Source organism: Notamacropus eugenii, chromosome 1, assembly GCF_028372415.1.
Source record: "Notamacropus eugenii isolate mMacEug1 chromosome 1, mMacEug1.pri_v2, whole genome shotgun sequence".
Lineage (NCBI taxonomy): Eukaryota > Metazoa > Chordata > Mammalia > Diprotodontia > Macropodidae > Notamacropus > Notamacropus eugenii.
The window spans coordinates 344,535,229-344,548,611 of NC_092872.1; the positions used below are offsets into that span (position 1 = coordinate 344,535,229).

The 13,383-nt window shown below is 38.9% G+C and overlaps 1 pseudogene; it reads right to left on the reverse strand.

Annotated features, from left to right (window-relative positions):
- Nucleotides 1–1,572: 1,572 nt before the first annotated feature.
- On the reverse strand, nt 1,573–3,964 carry LOC140517542 (proteasome maturation protein-like; annotated as a pseudogene).
- Nucleotides 3,965–13,383: the final 9,419 nt, after the last annotated feature.

Sequence of the window (13,383 nt, forward strand, 5' to 3'; positions counted from 1 at the left end):
TTACTTCTTTTAATCAATTGATTTTGTAGGTTTGTTCCTATAAATCATATTAGGTTATTTAGTTATGTTATTTATATGTAATTTTTATATAGTTATATATTATTTTATTATAGCTATATATGAAAATATATTTGTATATATATTATTTAGTAATGGAGAAATAAAAGTGTGTTTATGACCCTATGCAGGACAGCAGAACATTGGCTGCAGCAAGTGAGCTTCTTCTGTTTTTTATAAATTTGGAATATTTTTATTGTGGATTTTCCTGTTTTCCCATATTTTAACCACATAGTACAATTTTTTTTTTTATAAAATAACTTGAATCTGGATGCAACTTACAAAAGCAAAACAGAGACAAAGGAAGTCCTAGATTGAACACTCAGTAAAATGAATGGTGGCAGCTCTAATAATGTGGGAACTGAGTGAAACACACTGACTATCTTGTGACTCAGTTTTGGAGTTCAGTTCCCTTTCTATTCAATTATGGATCTTGTCCAATTTTTGTCCCGTGAGAAAATTTAGAATGGAAATTGTGGGAAAACTTTATTGCATTTTTCGGACCTAGTCTTGAGTGGCTGAGAAGCTGGACCACTTCTACCTGTTGCTTCAAGAATCTTAACTAAGCACCTAGGTTACCAGAAACTCAGTCAAATCCAAAGACTGATGCAAGGAGTTTTCTCACAATTACATCTCAGACTTATCTGAAAGTCAGCCCTCGGCTAGTCAGTTACTATTTCCATGTCCCTTTGATTCAATGCAGGGGTGAGGAATCTGCCGCCTTAAGGCCACATGTGGCCTTCCAGATCCGGAAGTGCAGCCCTCTGACTGAATCCAAACTCCACAAAATAAATCCTCTTAGTAAAAGAATTTGTTCTCTAAAACCTGGGACTCATTCAAAAGCCCGTACCCAAGCACCAAGAACACACGTGGCCCTGAGGCTGCTGGGTGATCACCCCTGGAATAGACATTTGGAGGAATGGGACACCTCTTTTTCTCATTTCAAAGAATGGGACTTTTTTGTTTTCTCCCTCCTAATTTGGGAAGTCCCTAATCTTTGCTCCAATTAAAAATTAGATTACCTAATGTTATATCTTGTTTATTGCTTTCTTTTGATGCATAAAAATCCGTTTCTTTGGTCTCATTTTGTTATACAATTGGTATGCTACAGGGACGATGAAACCCATTAATTTCATTTTAACTGCAAGCTCACTAGTTAGTACCCTCTACTGGCCAGGAGAGGTAACTGCCATCACCAGAGCAAAATACTTAATGCGTGAAGTAAACCTTAAGGCAACTCTCTTCTGGCAAACCCAGGAAATAAGGATGACTTTGCAACCAAAGCAAACCAAAGAGCCCTGCCTACTTTCATAAATTGTTTTAATATGGTAAAATCTAGAAAAAATATTTTAAGTTAACTTAAGCATTAATTAATTAATTAACTTTTAACTTAAACATTTATTCAAATAAGAATTGGAATCCTGCTCAGGTTAGCTTTGGATTTGAAAATATATTACACAAGAAAAGAGGAGAGTGATGTCAGTCTCTTGAGTTAAAGGGTTTTGTCTCCAAAAAGGTACTTTTTTTTTCTAAGAGATTTTGTTTTAAGGGTGAGGCCTATGTTCAAACCAGATGGTGTCACTGCAAGAGGATATATCAAGATGAGGTTAATTAGAACATCTGTTTTATGCTCTTACGATGATACCTCTAAATATATAACAAAAATTTGGTCTTCTTATTTAAGAACTAAGGTTCAGTTTTTTTTATTGCCTCACTTTATAATATTCAGTTCCTCAAAATAAAATGGTTACGTAGTAGTACAACATGGAGCCAAACAAATTTAAATTCCTGATAGGATATATTAGCTATAAGAAGTTATGTAAATGTTTTTAATATTATACACATCAAATCATAATAAAAGACAATTATGAGCAAGATGCTGTTCCTCTATTTTCATTAGCATATTTCTCATACAGTAAACCAAGTTTGTATTCCACCATCATATATGGTTCTCTCATTATTTTACTTTGTGATGGATCATTAAGAATATCTTTAAATCCAGTACTCTCATCATTACCCCCCAAAATATCCAGGGAGAGGTTTGAGCTTTAAAGAAGTGGAATATGCTGAACCTATTTCACTGCCTTGAATTCCACCTGTGACCTCAAGAGAGCATATAGACATGGGATATTTCTCAGTGTGGAAAAATTCATTTTATCTTGAATGAGCTGGAAATATTTTTCTGATAATTCGAGAGGATGATTTGGCAAAAGTTCATTTTTGATCCAAGAAAAAAACCTCTTTGAAGAATATCATAGTTTCTGAAAGGAGCCCTGTCTGAAAGTTCAAAAACTGAAATAATGTCGTTCAGCTGAGATCCAACTCCTCTGGTATTTATCTTTGATACACCTACCTGCCACCACTGCACTGATCCTCATTCTCATCCTCCCTGTAGTTCCACTGTTTCTGCAAAGCTAAGCTTCTACAAAAGTAAACTGATGAGCTAAGTTCCTCTTTTTAACTAGTCCTAATCAGTTCTCTTGTTATGGCATAGATTTCTATGTTGTTAAGCATCCTACTTGCCACACCTTTTTAATACTGTAACCAATAGGAAAGAAAGAGTTTTTACTAAATGACACTGCCACTCCTTCAGAATGCCCAGTAGCTTATTACTACAAATCAATATGGTTCCCTATTCCCCAAATAGTTCCCCATTTTCAATTCCCTATTCCCAGAATGTCCCAACCTCAAGTTATGGTATCATGCTTCAGTCAATCAAGAATTGTTAATACCTGCCTTACTCAAGATTCTGTAACTTTTGATTCTTTTTTTGTGTTCTTTTCTATTGACTATAGAAGAGCTCTGTCATCCTTGGCTACTGAGGAGCCTTGGATTCCATTTACTGGCAATTGCTTAGCCTTGCTAATAAATTGAACATGCTTGGAACTTTATTACCTCAGTTTATCTTTGTCACAGATTTTTATCATGACAGTACCCCTATATGAGGGCAGCTAGGTGGTGCAGTGGATAGAGTACTAGTGCACGAGTCAGGAAGACCTGAATTCAAATCTCACCTCAGACACTTAACACTCACTAGCTGTGTGACCTTAGGCAAGTCACTTAACCCCAGCTGCCTCATCCTGGGTCATCTCCAGTCATCCTGATGAATATCTGGTCTCTGGATTCAGATGACTGTGGAGGAGAAGTGAGACCAGTGACCTGTACAACCCTCCTTCACTCAAAACAAAGTCAAGTGCTAGTCATGTCATTATTTCTCTGATGGCATGGTCTTCTTCGGCAATGAAGGATGAACACATACACATCCCTATATGACTTTTTTTTTCCATTTGCTATCTGTATTTTGAAAGCTTTTCTTTCTAGGTAGCTTAGAGATTATGAGAATTTGGTATGGTGTTATCTGTTTAAAAAATCCTAAAAAAAATTTTATGGATCAATTTTATGTCCTTGAGATTGTGGGCAACAGGATTGTCTGCTATAATTCTCATTTCTAGTACAACTTGGCCACCAGAATCATTCATCAGAACTTCACAATCTTTCATAAATTAACAGATAACAAATCCTGATGGATCCCAGGTTCTGGGGCTCACTCTTTCAAGCCTCACTCCACTGGCAGGTCTGGTCTCCAGAGCATGGCTACCATTTTCCCAAAGCATGGCTATTCATGACTATTATTTTCCTTACAAAATTCTAGAAGCAACCTTGATGTATTGAGGCATTTGTTCTAGTATCCCCTATCCAGGGTGTTCCTTCAGTATCAAATGACCAGTTATCATCAATTAGTTGTTACAAAGGGACACTCACCAAGAAAATAAGACAAGAATCTAAGTACAAAGACCTCCCAGACTGGAACTTACTGCTCTTTACCACTACAGTCCCTAAGAAACATGGACTCAAACTTGCTCACCTCTGGCATTCCCTCGGCCAACTTCACTTCTGGGTGTGGCATAGCCAATGGATGAGTTGTCCTTGAGGACTTAATGTCTCTATTGCCAGTTTGATTCACTACAGAGCTGGATCAAATGGGCTGCTCCTCAGAACTGACTCCTCTTTGCACTTGGCTATTGATATTACTAATTCTGACTGCTAAGGGGACTTTCTGTGATTCTCCTGATGTTTCAAAGTTCATAAAGTCACAACATGGCACATTCCATCTCCAATACCTATTCACTTGAGATCAGAAAAGAAACACATACACAAAAGAAACAGTCATACCATGTGTTCATGGCCAAAAGGTGGCCAGGTTGGGAGACAAGGCAGCTAGCATCTCTTGACACCAGAAAAGATGGAAAGATTTTCTCAGTTCAAGCTTTTTGTATGAACCCTCAGTTCTAGCTTAGCAGCCAATTCTATAAGGCTTTTCGACAAAAACTAGTCAGAAAAAAAACCTGTGCAATCTCTGAACAGGAAAGGAAAGGGGTCCCTGAACCATGCATTTCTAGAAGTAGGCTCACCAAGACTCCATTTGGCTTGATATTAAGAAGAGGATGTTGTATATGCTGTAAGGACCAAAGCCTCACCGGTCAGGTTCCCCATTACACACACACTACAAATATATGTGTGGTAAATGTATATGTGTATATATAATATATGTGTATATATATGCATGTACCCATGGGAATTCAAAAAATACATTGTACTGGAACTCAGTATTAATACAATTAGGCAAAAACAGTCAATATAGAGTTATGTCTGCCAAGGCATACAGATTTCTACCCAACTAGTCCCTCTTAGGGATCTGACCTAAGCTGCTGTCCTTCATTCCCCTCCTGTAAGCTCCTTGAGGACAGGGACTGCTTTTATTTTCGCTTATATTTGTATCCCAGTGTTTACACAGTGCCCAATACATAGCAAGCACTTATGTGCTTGTGCCTCTCTTCTAGAATCTTCGTTGGTGTTTCCATACTCAAAGTTGAGCTTCCTTTTAGTAGTCTTTTTCATTTAAATGCATATAATGTCAAAGTGTCCTTGGGAATTCAATATTCACATGTGTGTATGGAGAGATAGATACTCTGTGGGAGAGAAGAGAGAGAAAGAGAGAGACAGCACTCTTGGTGAGACAGCTAGCTCTCTTAGTTGTATGTAATATATGTATATGCATGTATATACATAGATACACATGTATACATATATGTATATATATGTCTTGGTTCTATTTATTTTTATCTCTACCAGGTCATACACATCTTCCCACGAACTATCAACAGCCATATACTGACACCACCCTTCACCCCACAGCAATCATTTGTTGAGCAATTCTGTGTGAGGTACAAAAGAGAAAGCATCTATCCTGCCTTCCCTACCGTTGTGGGCCATAATAGTGATAGTGGGTGGTTTTGCATTAACCTCCACATACTACCTCTTCCCCAAAACCAACCAGGGCTATTGGGAACCAAGACACTGTGGAGATGTCCCAGGGATGTTTGTATTAATTTTTCTTCAGATGGGTTTACACATGCCCCACCTGTGGATCTTTTGGACAAGAAAAACATAAGAAGAATTTGAGGACTGACCAAGAGCTCCTGGATGCTTTTATTACCCTTGTCTGCTACTTTTGCCTTCTCAGGCTACTTTTAGTTGCCTGAGGGATTGCAGATATAATTTTATTAAAGAAACTGTTTATCTGAATTCTCAGTCTCTGAGTGTTCCATTGAACCAGATAAAGAACCCTGCCTGGCTATGTGGGAGTTCTCTACCAAAATTATTAGAAGCCATACTCTACCATTAAACGGCTCTGTAAGTGTCATAGGAGCTCAGAGAAGGAAAAATCAATGAGGACCAGGAAGATTTCCTGGGGAAGAAAGCGTTCCAGCTGGGCCCTGAAGAATGGGGAAAGTTGTAGCAGAAAGGAGAAAAAAAAGGGCATTTCAGACAAGAAGCCTGGTGTAAGAAAAGACTCAGAGGCAAGACTGACCCTGGCAGATGCCAAGCAAAGTAGAGATCAATTTATTGAGAGCAAGGAATTTTTGGAGGTGAGTAATGGATTTAGCATAGTGCCTAACATACAATAAGTGCTTAATAAATACTTGATGATTAGTGATTTGATAAATCTAAAATGGCACCAGATTACAAAAGGCTTTTAGTATCAGGTATTTGGAATTTGGACTTAATAGTTAGTTGGTGGGGTGCATTTGTAGGCTCTTGTGTAGGGAACTGTGGAATGTTTGAGGCAAATTAATATTGGGTGTGGATCCTGGAATAATTTGTGTGACTTTCCCAGGGTGTGGAAGAGGTTGGTAATATGGCTGCAGGGCCAGGTCATTATACTGTGAATGCCATTATTAATGTGAATTGACAAACAAGCAGAACAGACTATTTCTCTAGCTCAGGAACTATTATGCCAGAGGACACTGTGGTTTCCTGAGAAGGAAGGCACAGGACCAAGCATCATTTGGAAATAGTTGTAAGCCACAAGCTTAACTCATTGACTCATGACCCATTCATTCCAGTGCCATTCTGCTCTCCCCTCTTCATACCCTTCTTTTTTCTCTCTCTTTTGCTCTGACATCTCCTTTACTTTATTCCTCCCTCCTCCCCCCTTCCATTCTTCCTGTCCCTTCTCCGTACAGCTGTAGCAGAAATTTGAAGGAATCACTCCATATTTCTCATTCCAGAAAGTCATTAGTCTCTTATCAGTAAGTGTCCATGGATTAGCATTAACTGACCCCAGGGAGAAAAAACAGTGGAAGAGGGGAATGGAATGACAGACATCAACCACTAATATATAATCCCCTGAGTAACAGCCTTCTTACCTGTCCTAAATTTTTATCTATCTCAGGACCTGTAGTGATAAATGGTTTGAACACAGAATAGTCAAGAATACAATGAGAAAGCCACGTAATAGGAAGGAAGAGGGGATGAGATTTGGATCAATTTCCCCTTTCCCCCTTTCACTGCCCTTGAGAGACTCTTCCTGCCCACATTCAATGAGCAAAAAACTGCTGAGGTTATCAGCCTGTTGTGCAGGCCAGTGGCAGCTGATGTAGAGAACAGGACTCCTGGGTTCCAGAGAGAGCCACTGTGATCAAGAATGTGCAACAGCAGCAACTGTAGTCTAAGAATCTATTGCCCCTGCCTGTGACTGCCTAATGTCATTGCTAAGCAGGCCACAATGCAAACTGATTGTGAGGATTGAAGCTGGCATGATCTTGCTTTCCATTTGAGTTGCTAACTATGAGAAAGTTTGAAATTCTGTACTCCTTTTCCTTAATTCTAATCATGACCTTCAAGTGTGGATGCTTTAAAGGAGGGAAGACCCACCCAGGCATCCCCAATAACTGTTAGGGTAAAAAGGAGTTTGCAATGACTGGAGGCAGAGAGGCATCCAAAACAGAAGCACTTTACCATTTTTTTTTTCATTTTCACTATGAAACATGGCCATGTTATTTTCACTATGAATTCTGTAGTTATGTCATGGTAATTGCTTGCATCCTGTGAATATGAGGTTATTGACTGAGAAAGAAGGTTCCAGATGGAGAGTGGGGGCCAATCCTGGGGGTATCATACCACTTCCCTCCTGAAAAAGCCTTCAATGTATCCCTTTCGATTCCAGGATAAAATACAAATATCTTAGCCTAACATTTAAAGCCTACTACATTCTGGCTTCAGCCTACATGCTTTTGTCAAGACACTGTGCTTCAGGCAAGTTACATTCCAGCCAAATTCCAGAGATCAGCTGTTCCTGATCTCTTCCTGCCCTCTCCTGGATCTGGGCATTCTGTAGTCATTACTTCCCTGTTAAAAACCTCCTTTGAAAACGTTCTTTAAGTAAGCATCATTCTCAAATATTGTGGGAAACTGAGTCAAATTTATAAAACGATGTGTCATTCCCCAAATGATAAATGGTCAAAGCACATGAACAGGCAGTTTTCAGAAGAAGAATTCAAAGCTATGAGTATGAAAAAAGCTGTAAATTGCTATTGATTAGAAAATTCAAATTAAAACAACTCTGAGGCACTATTTCATACCTATCGGATTAGCTAACATGGAAGAAAAGGAAAATGACAAATATTAGAGGGAATGTGGAAAATTTAGGACACTAATGTACTATTCGTGGATATATGAACTAATCTAATGCTTCTGGAGAATAACTTGGCACTAGGCCCAAAGGGTTATAAAACTATGAATACCCTTTGACCCACCAATGCTGCAACTAGGTCTGTATGCTGAAGAGATCAAAGAAGAAAGAAAGGGACATATGTGTACACAAATATTCATAACAGCTCTTTTTTACAGTGACAAAGAATTAGAAATTGAGGGGATATCCATCAGTTAGGAAATGGCTGAACCAATTGTAGTATATGATTATGATAGAATACTACTGTGTTATAAGAAATGAAAAGCAGGATGGTTTCAGAAAAATCTGTTCAGACTTATATGAACTGACACAAAATGAAGTGAGCAGAAACACAAGAACATTGTACACAGTAACAGCAATATTATACAATCTATTCTGATCAATACAACGATCCAAGACAATTCCAAAGGACTCATGATGAAAAATGCTGTCAACCTTCAGGGACAGAATTGATGAAACCTAAGTGCAAATTGAAGCATAATTTTTTTCACTTTCTTTCACTTTCTTGCTTTTTTTTGGGAACATGGCTAATAAAGAAACATTTTACATGATTTCGAATGTATACTTAATATAACGTCTTTGCCTTCTCAATGGGTGGGGGAAGGGCAGAGGGAGAGAGAGAATTCAGAATTAAACATTTTTTTAAAATAAAAAATAAATCAGTTTTTTAGAGTCATTCACCAAGATGGCAGAATAGAAGCAGAGATTTGCTAGTGCTCTCCCCACAAACCCAGCCAAATACCTGTAAAAAATGACTCTAAACAAATTCTGGAGCTGCAAAACCCACAGAATGATGGAATGAACCAAATCTTCACTCAATGACAGCCTGGAAAGTCGATGGAAAGTATCTATTGCACTGCTCTGGGAGCCCAGCTCAGTGCAGTGTGGGCTGTCCTTTACAACCCTGAGCAGGCTGAGAGGTGGACTGAATCTCTGGCACCTGTGGTGGCTTCCAGACTTCACAATCCCAAAACACAATGACAAATTAGAAAGTCAGTGGGAAAAACCTGTCTGACCTCTGTGAGAGAGTAGAGTGGTCTGGGCCCCAGCCCCTGGGCAGTGGAGGGGGGTGGAGAAGCCTGTGGCAGTAGTAGCAGCAGCAGGAACAGCGGGCTGTCTCTGGAGCTCTACACCTACAGATTGTAGGGTGATCAAGCAGCTGATAGTACAACCCCCACCCCAACTAGAAGCAGAGAACTACCTTACAAAGAGCTCAGAAGTCAAGTTAATGCCTGGGGAAATGAACAGAAACTGGAAAAAGAATCAGATAATAGAATCTTACTTTGGTGACAAAGAAGACCAAAACATGCAAACAGAAGACAACAAAATCAAAGGTCCTCCATCCAAAGTCTCCAAGAAAAATATGAATTTGTCTCAGGACATGGAAGAGCTCAAAAAGGATTTTGAAAATCAAGAAAGAGAAGTAGAGCAAAATTTGGGAAGAGAAATGAGAGTGATGCAAGAAAATCATGAAAAATGAGTCAACTGTTTGCGAAAGTGGACCTAAAAATGATGAAGAAAATGACACCTTAAAAAATAGACCAACCCAAATGGCAAAAGAGATCCAAGAAGCCAATGAGGAGAAGAATGCCCTAAAAAACAGAATTGACCAGATGAAAGAAGAGGGCCAAAAGTTCACTGAAGAAAATAATTCCTTAAAGATAGAATGGAGCAGATGGAAGCTAATGACTTTATGAAAAATCAAGAAATAATAAAACAAAACCAAAGGAATGAAAAATAGCAAACAATGTAAAATATCTCATTGGAAAAACAACTGACCTGGAAAATAGATACAGGAGAGACAATTTAAAAATTATGGGACTACCTGAGAGCCATGATCAAAAAAAGAGCTTAGACATCATCTTTCAAAAAATTATCAAGGAAAACTGCCCTGATATTTAGAACCAGAGGGTAAAACAGATGTTGAAAGAATTCACCAATCACCACCTGAAAGAGATCCCAAAAAGAAAACTCCTAGGAATTTTGTGGCCAAATTCCAGATCTCCCAGGTCAAGGAGAAAACATTGCAAGCAGCCAGAAAGAAACTGTTTGAGTATTGTAGAAACATCATCAGGATGACACAAGATCTAGCAACTTCTATATTAAGAGATCAAAAGGCTTAGAATATGATATTCCAGAGGTCAAAGGAACTAGAATTAAAAACAAGAATCACCTACTCAGAAAAACTGAGCATAATACTTCAAGGGAAAAAACAGTCATTCAACGAAATAGAGGACTTTCAAGCATTCTTGATGAAAAGACTAGAGCTGAATAGACAATTTCACTTTCAATCACCAGAATAAAGAGAAGCATGAAAAGGTAAAGAGGAAAGAGAAATCATAAGGAACTTACTAAAGTCGAACACTTACATTCCTACATGGAAAGATAATATTTGTAACTCTTGAGACTTTTCCCAGTATTAGCATAGTTGGAGGGATTATGTACATATAGACAGAGGGCACAGAGTGAGTTGAATTTGAAGGGATGATATCTAAAAAAAATAAAATTAAGGAGTGAGAGAGGAGTATATTGGGAGGAGAAAGGAAGAAATACAAAGGGGTTAATTATCTCTCACAATAAAGAGGCAGGAAAAAGTTTTTTCAATGAAGGGAAAGAGGCGAGAGGGCAAGAATGAACCTTGCTCTCACTGCATTTGGCTTAATGCACACTCAATTTGGTATGAAAATCCAGCTTGTGCTTCAGGAAAGTAGAGGGGGGAAGAAGACAAGAGAGGGACATGATAGAAGGGAGAATAGATAGGAGGAGGGGGTAATTAGAAGTAAATTTTTTGAGGAAGGACATGGTCAAAAGAGAGAATAGAGTAAATGGGGGGCAGGATAGGATAGAGAGAAATATAGTTAGTCTTTCACATCATGACTATTATAGAAGTGTTTTGCATGACTACACATGTAAAACCCATATTGAACTGCTTGTCTTCTCAGTGGAGACGGGAGGGGAGGAAGGAAAGATGAGCTACTGGAACTCAAAGTGCTAAAAATGAATGTTAAAAATTGTTTTTACATGCACCTGGGAAATAAGATATACAGACAACGGGGTATAGAAATCTATTTTTCCCTATAAGAAAATAGAGGAGGAGGGGATGAGAGAAGGGAGAAGTGTGATGGAGCATAGATTAGGGGAAGGGGCAACTGGAATGCATGATGTCTTGGGGTGGGCAGAGGGGAGAGATGGGGAAAAAATTTGGAACTCAAAATCTTGTGGATGTAAATGTTGGAAATGAAAAATAAATTAATTTTTTAATTTAAAAAAAATAAATTAAAAAAAACTTTCTTCAAGGTCCAACTCAGATTCTACACCTTCTATGAAGCTAGTCCTGACTTCCCTCCCTTCCTTCTCTTTATTCCTTATCACCTTCACAGCTGAAAGGGATCTTTCCTTCCTCAAATTTTCTAAAAGGCTGTTTATCTAACTCACTTTTGCCCTTCAAACAGTTTACCTCTTAACATACTTGTTGGTCTATTTATGTGTCTCCTCTAACAGATTATAAACTCCTTAAGAGGAGATATCTTTTGTCATCTCTGGATCTCCAGAGCCCATCATACTTAATGTTCTTAATAAATACTCCTTGGATTGATGTGAATTTTAGATATAGCCATGTACTGAATGCAAACATCTCCAGTAACCAACTGGAAAGCATTCATCAAGGGCCTACAAATATTTAGCATTGTTCTCAATTGCTCAGATGCAAATATAGAGAATGAAACAATCCTTATTTTTAAGGAGTTCACATTCTAATGGGAGAGCAGATAGGCACATTTATAAATATTTACAGAATAAAAATCAAGGAAATAAATTCAAAGTAGTTAAGGAGGAGGAGTACTAGCAATTTGGAAGATCCAGAAGAGCTTCATGTAAAAAGTAGTGTGCTTGAGCTGCATCCTGAAAGAAAAGAGGCACAGGTGAAGAGGGGATGCATTCCAAGTGTTGTAGGAGCCTGGTCCATGGAATCTCAGTCTCCAAGCATAACCAGCATGCTCTACCTGCTGCCTGCCCAAGTGGAAGAAGTTGGAGAGCCTGCTTCCAGAAAGTCACAATGACACATGTTGGAAAGGTTCTGCTCCCCAGCTTTGAGCATGCATGAACATCACTTAACTGGTTCTGGTCTGGTAAAAACATAACCAAGAAACAAATTAATTGGCCACTGAGCTGGAATTGTAATGAATTCAGAAGGCCAAAGCAAGTGTCTCTCTCTTCTTCTTTCCTGCTTGGCTATGCTCAAGTGAAGAAGAAGAGCCTTTGGTGACCCTGCTGTTGTTTCTGTCTACTTTACCTGATTTTAGAAAAGGGGGCATTAAAGATAACTACAACTTTGTGAGCTTAAATAGTTTGGAATACTGACAGAAATTTAGTAGATCCAGAGTCCATGCTGGGATTCAAAGGAAGCTGAGCATAGGTGAGCAAGGTCTTGGCCTGACTGACCTAGACCAGTGACAGTAGGAATGCAAAGTCACCTATCCTCTGACCATGAAACATTTAGAAATGAAGTTGGTGGGTAAAGGCCCATGGAGAAGCTACTTTAAATTTTAACCCACTCTTCTCAGGGACTAGTATAGAGAAGCATGTTAAGGGAAAGCATGTGTCCTTCTGTTCTTGCGATATCTTCTCAGTAAATATCCCTTTGTGAAAGCTCATTAATGTTAAATGGCTATGTGAAATGAAAGTGGTAATAATCATTGAGGATTGATACTAGAGAGAACATAGCAGAATAGGGGCTCAAGCCAATAGCATTAGAGAAGATACCCCCAACCCTTCAGGACTTCCCCTAAAAACCTAAGGGAAGATATAGAGGGCCTCACCGTGGGAGACTGAATCCACTATACAGGCATGGGAAATAGCCAGTAGAAAGGCATAAAGATGGGAACAAAGCGAAAACCAGTTTTGTTGATATGGGGTATGGTGGAGATAGGTGGTAATGTACAATGAGTCTGAAAAGATAGGTCGGGCCCAGTTGTGAAAGCTTTTCAAAGATAAAGTTTAGTTTTTATGTAAGAGACAATAGGGTGGGGCAGAGCCAAGATGGTGGATTAGAGCCAGCTACCCAGTCAAACTCTTAACATTCCCCTTTAAACAACTTTAAAACAGTTCCTCAAATTGAATCTTGAACTGGCAGAGCCAATAAAAGGCCACGGTGAGACATTTTTCCAGACTAAGACAACCTAGGAGTTTGGCAGAAGAGATCTGTAACACTGGGCTAGGAGCTGACCTTGAGAGCATGCAGAGGCCATACCAGTGGCGGGACTTGGAGGCAGGTGGGACAGTAGCAACAGTTA